The 6,337-nt window shown below is 45.7% G+C and overlaps 1 long non-coding RNA gene across 1 annotated transcript; it reads right to left on the bottom strand.

Annotated features, from left to right (window-relative positions):
* Positions 1-2,436: 2,436 nt before the first annotated feature.
* Positions 2,437-6,038, bottom strand: LOC310673993. Its single transcript, XR_014509289.1, has 3 exons — positions 5,920-6,038; positions 4,072-4,129; positions 2,437-2,730 (listed from the first exon to the last, which is right to left on the bottom strand). It is a non-coding gene; the product is annotated as an uncharacterized lncRNA (long non-coding RNA).
* Positions 6,039-6,337: the final 299 nt, after the last annotated feature.

Raw genomic sequence — 6,337 nt, 5'->3', positions numbered from 1 at the left:
GCAAGGGCCGTAGTTGTGGAAATATGAAAATGCTCCACTTAGACCAGCACAAGCACCATGATAGAGATTTAGTGCGGCTAATCATAATGGTGCTCAGGCACATGGAGGTGTTGGGGAAGAAGTCGTTTTATCAAAGTGACAGCTTGATGGTGCATAGATACGGCTCTGTTATGACTCCCATGTCATGTTTGCTCAGTTTAATCAGGCAGGCAGCATTCTTGTTATCATCCACCTTTTGGGGCGGAACAAGCTGTGCATTGGGGGCAATCTGAATTTAGTCTCACATGCTCGTGTTACATTGCCGGTGACAAGCTTCTCAAAGGCAGCGTTAGCACTGGTCAAAGACTGATATGCAAGTCAATCCCCATTACCACCGGCACCCACCCACTTGCCTGGCCTTTGCTTTGGTCGGCTTTTTAATACATCAGTGGTAGTCAGAAGGTAGATCAGAATTAACTGGTAGATCTAGGGGTGAAAACTCACCCGCCAGCAAATTAGAGGAGGCAGATTGCGGAGAGACACTTCACAACATTTGCCATTTACTCCTCTGGAATAGGAGGGCATTGGCAGAAAGTACAGCATTGCACTTGGAGCTATGAGCTCTTTTCAGGTGGTCAGCCTGATCATGTGTTAAGAGCCAAGGGGTGCATGTGCGGGCTTCACCCACAATGTCCCTTGCATCACCTGAGCTGAACAACTTCAGAAGCCTCTGTACAATAGTAACGGTAAAGGGATCCCCGACCATTAGGTCCAGTCATGGCCAACTCTGGGGTTGCAGCGCTCATCTCGCTTTATTGGCTTCCGGGTCATGTGGCCAGCATGACTAAGCCGCTTCTGGAGAACCTTCCCGCCGGAGTGGTACCTATTTATCTACTTGCACTTTGACGTGCTTTCGAACTGCTTGGTTGGCAGGAGCAGGGACCAAGCAATGGGAGCTCACCCCTTCGCGGGGATTCAAACCACCGACCTTCTGATCAGCAAGTCCTAGGCTCTGTGGTTTAACCCACAGCACCACCCACACAATAGGAACCCTGAAATGAAGAACTTCCAATGGCAAGAAGACATCAAAGGCCATTTAGCTGAACGTTTCAGCCTTTTCCACCCAGGTCCAAAGAGGCAAAAGCAGGTCCTGTGATGTCAAGTGATTGACAAGTGACAATCTTCACCCATTTGTAGAACCTGACCCATGTGGGTGATTGGGATCCTGCTCACTGGCTGTATGAAGTTCCCCTCACCTGCACTAAATGCATAAAGATCAGAGTGAAGTAGGGAGTGTAGGGCCAGCACATGAAAACCATGCCTCAAGCGCATATTGGGTTTGTTGAATGCTTGACATGATAACAGCAAATCTACCCCCTGAGCGACTTTGAGCATATACAGTGGTACCTTGGGTTAAGAACTTAATTCGTTCTGGAGGTCCGTTCTTAACCTGAAACTGTCCTTAACCTGAAGCACCACTTTAGCTAATGGGGCCTCCCGCTGCTGCCGCACCGCCGGAGCATAATTTCTGTTCTCATCCTGAAGCAAAGTTCTTAACCCAAGGTACTATTTCTGGGTTAGCAGAGTCTGTAACCTGAAGCGTCTGTAACCCGAGGTACCACTGTATATCAAAATAGAAAGGAATGTGACAAAGCAGCATTGCTTTATCCCCCCCCCCCCCCGAAAAGAGCATGATCAGATTAGAGGGAGACCAGATGCACATTGCTCCTCCTTTGCACCACGGCACCGAAGGGTCCCCACTAATTGCTTCACAGCGGGCCTTTGCAAAAAGACGCCGAAAATTGAGCTGTGTAATCTGGAAGTCCTCTATCAGCTCTGTTCAGTACAGCAGGAATTCAGCTTTCATTCAATTACTGCGCACTTACTCAATAGGAGCTTTGCCTGAAGAAAGATGGGAAGTTTTGGCCATGGATTCCTGCATTATCAACTTCAAGGTGCACCTTGCTCAAAGCTTTTCTCCTGCCTCCTGTCCAAGTCATCCCCGAATGCCTTCCACATCACAAAGAAAAGGGTGCCAAATGGCAATGTAAAAAGGTAAAGGTACCCCTGCCCGTACGGGCCAGTCTTGACAGACTCTAGGGTTGTGCGCCCATCTCACTCAAAGAGGCCAAGGGCCAGCGCTGTCCGAAGACACTTCCGGGTCACGTGGCCAGTGTGACAAGCTGCATCTGGCGAGCCAGAGCCGCACACGGAAACGCCGTTTACCTTCCCGCTAGTAAGCGGTCCCTATTTATCTACTTGCACCCAGGGGTGCTTTCGAACTGCTAGGTTAGCAGGTGCTGGGACCGAGCAACGGGAGCGCACCCTGCCACGGGGATTCGAACTGCCGACCTTTCGATCGGCAAGCCCTAGGCACTGAGGCTTTAACCCACAGCGCCACCCGTGTCCCAAAATGGCAATGTAGCTAGTACAATTAATAGACCTTTGCTCTTACTCTCCCAGACACCCCCTGCTTTACTGGGGCTTTAAAAAAAATTAATTGGGATCCCCACACAGTAAAACCAATATATCAGTTCCACTGTCTTCTGTACAATAGCTCGGGGTTTGCAGAGACAAAGCAGAAGGGGATGCATGGCCATTCAGAATGATGTGATTGCACCATGGAGGGCGTTGAGCAAGTCTGAAGGGGCAATCATAGGCAGGGAAGATGTGAGATTTGTTTGGACTCAACTCAGAACAGGATTTGCTCCTCTCTGTCTGCAGCTACCCCGGTCTTCCTGCCAGTCTCTCCTGCAAAAAGAAAAAAAAGGGAGGGGAGAGCCTTGCATTGGAGCTGGTCATGGACATGACATGAGAAGACATGTAAGCACTTTCCACAGCTGGAAATGGACCTTGAAAAATGTCATATCTTATCAGGGATCATGACACTTGCATGGCTTTGTTTCTCTCAAGCTGGAATGCAACAGATGTCCATTGTGCTGTAAGCTCAACACAATCTCCTCACCATTAAGCTGGAGTGCTCCTTAATTGTCTACAATGCTTCTCCTACCCTCTCTTCTCAGGTATACACACACACACACACTCCCTTTATGAGTAAGTCATGCCAGATGGATCTCATTTTTTAACAGTTACAAGCTTGGTAGATCATAGGAATGCTTTGAATGTAGTGTATCTTGATCTGGGTTTGTAGCTGGTGGACTGAGCAAGGCCCAAAAGTGCTTACTAATGATTACTCATCATCCTGGGGGGAAGTGACAAGTAGGGTGTCACAGGGTTCTGTTGTTGTTAATGTCTTTATAAATGACTTGGATAAAAGTATTGAGGGGATATCAAATTTGCAGATAACACCAAATTAGAAGGGTTAGCTAACGTGGCTGAAGACAGAATCAGGATTCAAGATTACCTTAACAGATTGGAGAATTGGCCAAAACTAACAAAACAGATTTCAGTGGGGACAAATGTAAGGTTCTACACTTTGACAGGAAGAAATAGCTGCACAAATATAAGATGGGAAACAACCAGATTGCCAGAGGTACATGTGAAAAGGATCTAGGGGTCTTAGCAAGTCTGCTGTCCCGTTCAAGGGAAGTCATAGCACCTCTCTATTCTGCCTTGGCCAGACTACACCTGGAATGCTGTGTCCAGTTCTGGGCAACACAATTTATCAAGGATATTGATAAACTGGAATGTGTGAAGAGGAGTGCAACCAAGATGATTAAGGGTCTGGAAACCAAGCCTTATGAGGAATGGTTGAAGGAGTTGGGTATGTTTAGTCTGGTAAAGAGGAAACTGAGAGGAGTTATGATAGCCATCTTCAAATATCTTAAGGGCTGTCACATGGAGGATGGAGCAAGCTTGTTTTCTTTTTCTCCAGAGGGTAGGATCCAAAGCAATGTCTTCAAGTTATAAGAAAGGAGATTCCAACCAAACAACAGGAAGATGGCCCTCTGCAATTCAATGATTCTATGAAATGCATTTGCTTATAAACATACAAAGCCACTTTGCTAAATCATCAGCTTCGCTGTTTTGACAGAACTGTGAAGGATTCTTGAAAGGAAAAAGATACATTCTAGTGAGTTAATTTTTTCAATACATAATTGATGTTGATAGACTGAAGTTCCAGAAACACACCTGCTTTGTTTATTCCGTTCTTTTCGAAACTTGCTCTGTGGCTGTTCCACCTAAGAGGCTAATAAGCACATGAAGCATTAAATGAAAAACGGGAACCTAAAGCAGAGGAAAGATATTTCCAGAGTTTGCATAAGTTTCTGTTGCTAGGGAAACAATTTATTCATCTCTGAAGAGCACGGGGTGTCTTGAACATCTGCCTCATTTGCAAGCCTGGTTTTGTAGCATATAGGTGGCATCGATGCAACCAGAAACACAATGCAAACAAATTAATTTCTCCTTTATTAAAAGAAATACGTGCCTTTTCTTATGCACAGTGATCCTCTTATCTGGAGAGAGAAAACTTCCTTAGCTGTGAAGTCCTGACTTTTGCATGCACAAAAAGCACAAATCCATGATCTTGATAAAACATCATCATTATGGGTCCCGCGTGGTTCTCCCAAAGAAGGAAGATATTATCTCCTGTGCCCTGGCCTCAGTCCAAGTTGGGTAATTGCATTCTGCCTAATGTACCTAGAATCCCCTGCTGCTTTGATAGGATAAGGAAGCCGCTTCTTCTCCCTGTGTAGAAGTGTTGAGTAGCTTAGCTCATAGAGTAATAATGACTGTTGTGTTGCGCCCAAAAGCCCCAAACAAATGGCATCGTCTCACCCTAGAGCCAACAGTACAAATTAATGTGCTGTTTGATTGCTGTCAGTTGCCTAAACTGCTGAAGTGCAACTTAAAAAAACCCAGCATTTTAATATGTAGTGTATAGTAATCATCTTTGGAAATTAGCATCTGATCTTAAATATCCAAGATAATAAATCATGCACTCCCCCCCCCCAGCTGGTTTTTTAGTCCATTCGCTTGTATGGTAAGACCATCTCAGTGACATTTGAAATCTGTCTGAAATCCTAGAGAGGTGCAGTCAGTCAGCTTGGAGAGTAGAGCTTCGTATGAGTTCATGACAGCTTGCTAGAATCAGCACTCCTTATAGAAAGGCCAGGTGAATGGAGAAATGAGATGTAATAATAATAATAATAATAATAATAATAATAATAATAATAATAATAATAATAATTTATACCCCGCCCTCCCTGGCCAGAGCCGGGCTTAGGGTGGCTAACACCAGTAAAATTGCAATAAAAACAATTAAAATACAGGTTAAAACATTATTAAAATACAGGTTAAAGTACAATTTAAAATGTACCCTCATTTTAATAGTAGCCCATAGATCAAAACCATAAGGGGAGGGAAAACATAAGGGTCAGACTGAGTCCAAAACAAAGGCCAGGCAGAACAGCTCTGCGGAAAGATGTCAAATCGCTCAGGGCCCTGGTCTCTTGTGTCAGGGCATTCCACCAATTTGGGGCCAGTACTGAAAAGGCCCTGGCCCTAGTTGAGACCGATCTAACCACCTTGTGACTTGGGACCTCCAAAATGTTGTCGTTTGCAGACCTTAAGGTCCACCAGGAGAGGCGGTCCCATAGGTACGAGGGTCCTAGGCCGCATAGGGCTTTAAAAGTCAAAACCAGCACCTTAAACCTGACCCTGTATTCCACTGGGAGCCAGTGCAGTTGGTATGAGGAGTCATGTGCCCTTTAGAGATAAGGACAACTGGGTCCCCATGTTAGCCACAAGACACTGGCTCAGCACGGGAAGATCTTAGCCACCACACCCTTTGCAATCCACCACTTGTTATGACTGCTCCCCTGACCTTGCCAGACATAGACAAGGTCATGGGAAGGTGACCCTAAGCCCAAGTGGTCAAGTGTCGCCAGCACTCCCAGATCAAAGATCAAGCCCACCTACGACAAGCAGGAATCTCAGTGCAGATCTTGCTGTTGACACCTGTGCTGTACCTCTCACCTGTCAGACGTTTGACCCTTTGCCTGCCCAGGAAGGGAAGATGATTCTCTGGCAACATATGGGATGATAAGACGTTGTCCATTTCTTCTTTCTTTCCCTCATCCTTTAAATAAAACCTGGTTTCCATAGTCTAGCTGAATTCTAAGAACTATTGCTTTAGGCTTCCATAACCTTTGGCAGAACACCCAGCCAACATGATCAATGGGCATGTAATGATGGGAGTAGTAGTTTAATAACACACCAGGTTGTGGGAAGCAGTGATGCTCCTATTGTTTCCCTACTTGGGAAATAAATGAAAAGGAGGAGAATGCTGTTTGGGGGGAGGGTGAGCTTGCAGAACATCACCTTGCCAACAAAGGTCCGTATAGTTAAAGCTATGGTTTTCCCAGTAGTGATGTATGGAAGTGAGAGCTGGACC

The sequence above is a fragment of the Podarcis tiliguerta genome (genome assembly GCF_965153285.1).
Source record: "Podarcis tiliguerta genome assembly, chromosome: 3".
In the NCBI taxonomy this organism is placed as follows: domain Eukaryota; kingdom Metazoa; phylum Chordata; class Lepidosauria; order Squamata; family Lacertidae; genus Podarcis; species Podarcis tiliguerta.
The sequence above is the reverse complement of the archived record's forward strand: the minus strand, read 5'-3'. Positions and strand labels throughout refer to the sequence as shown.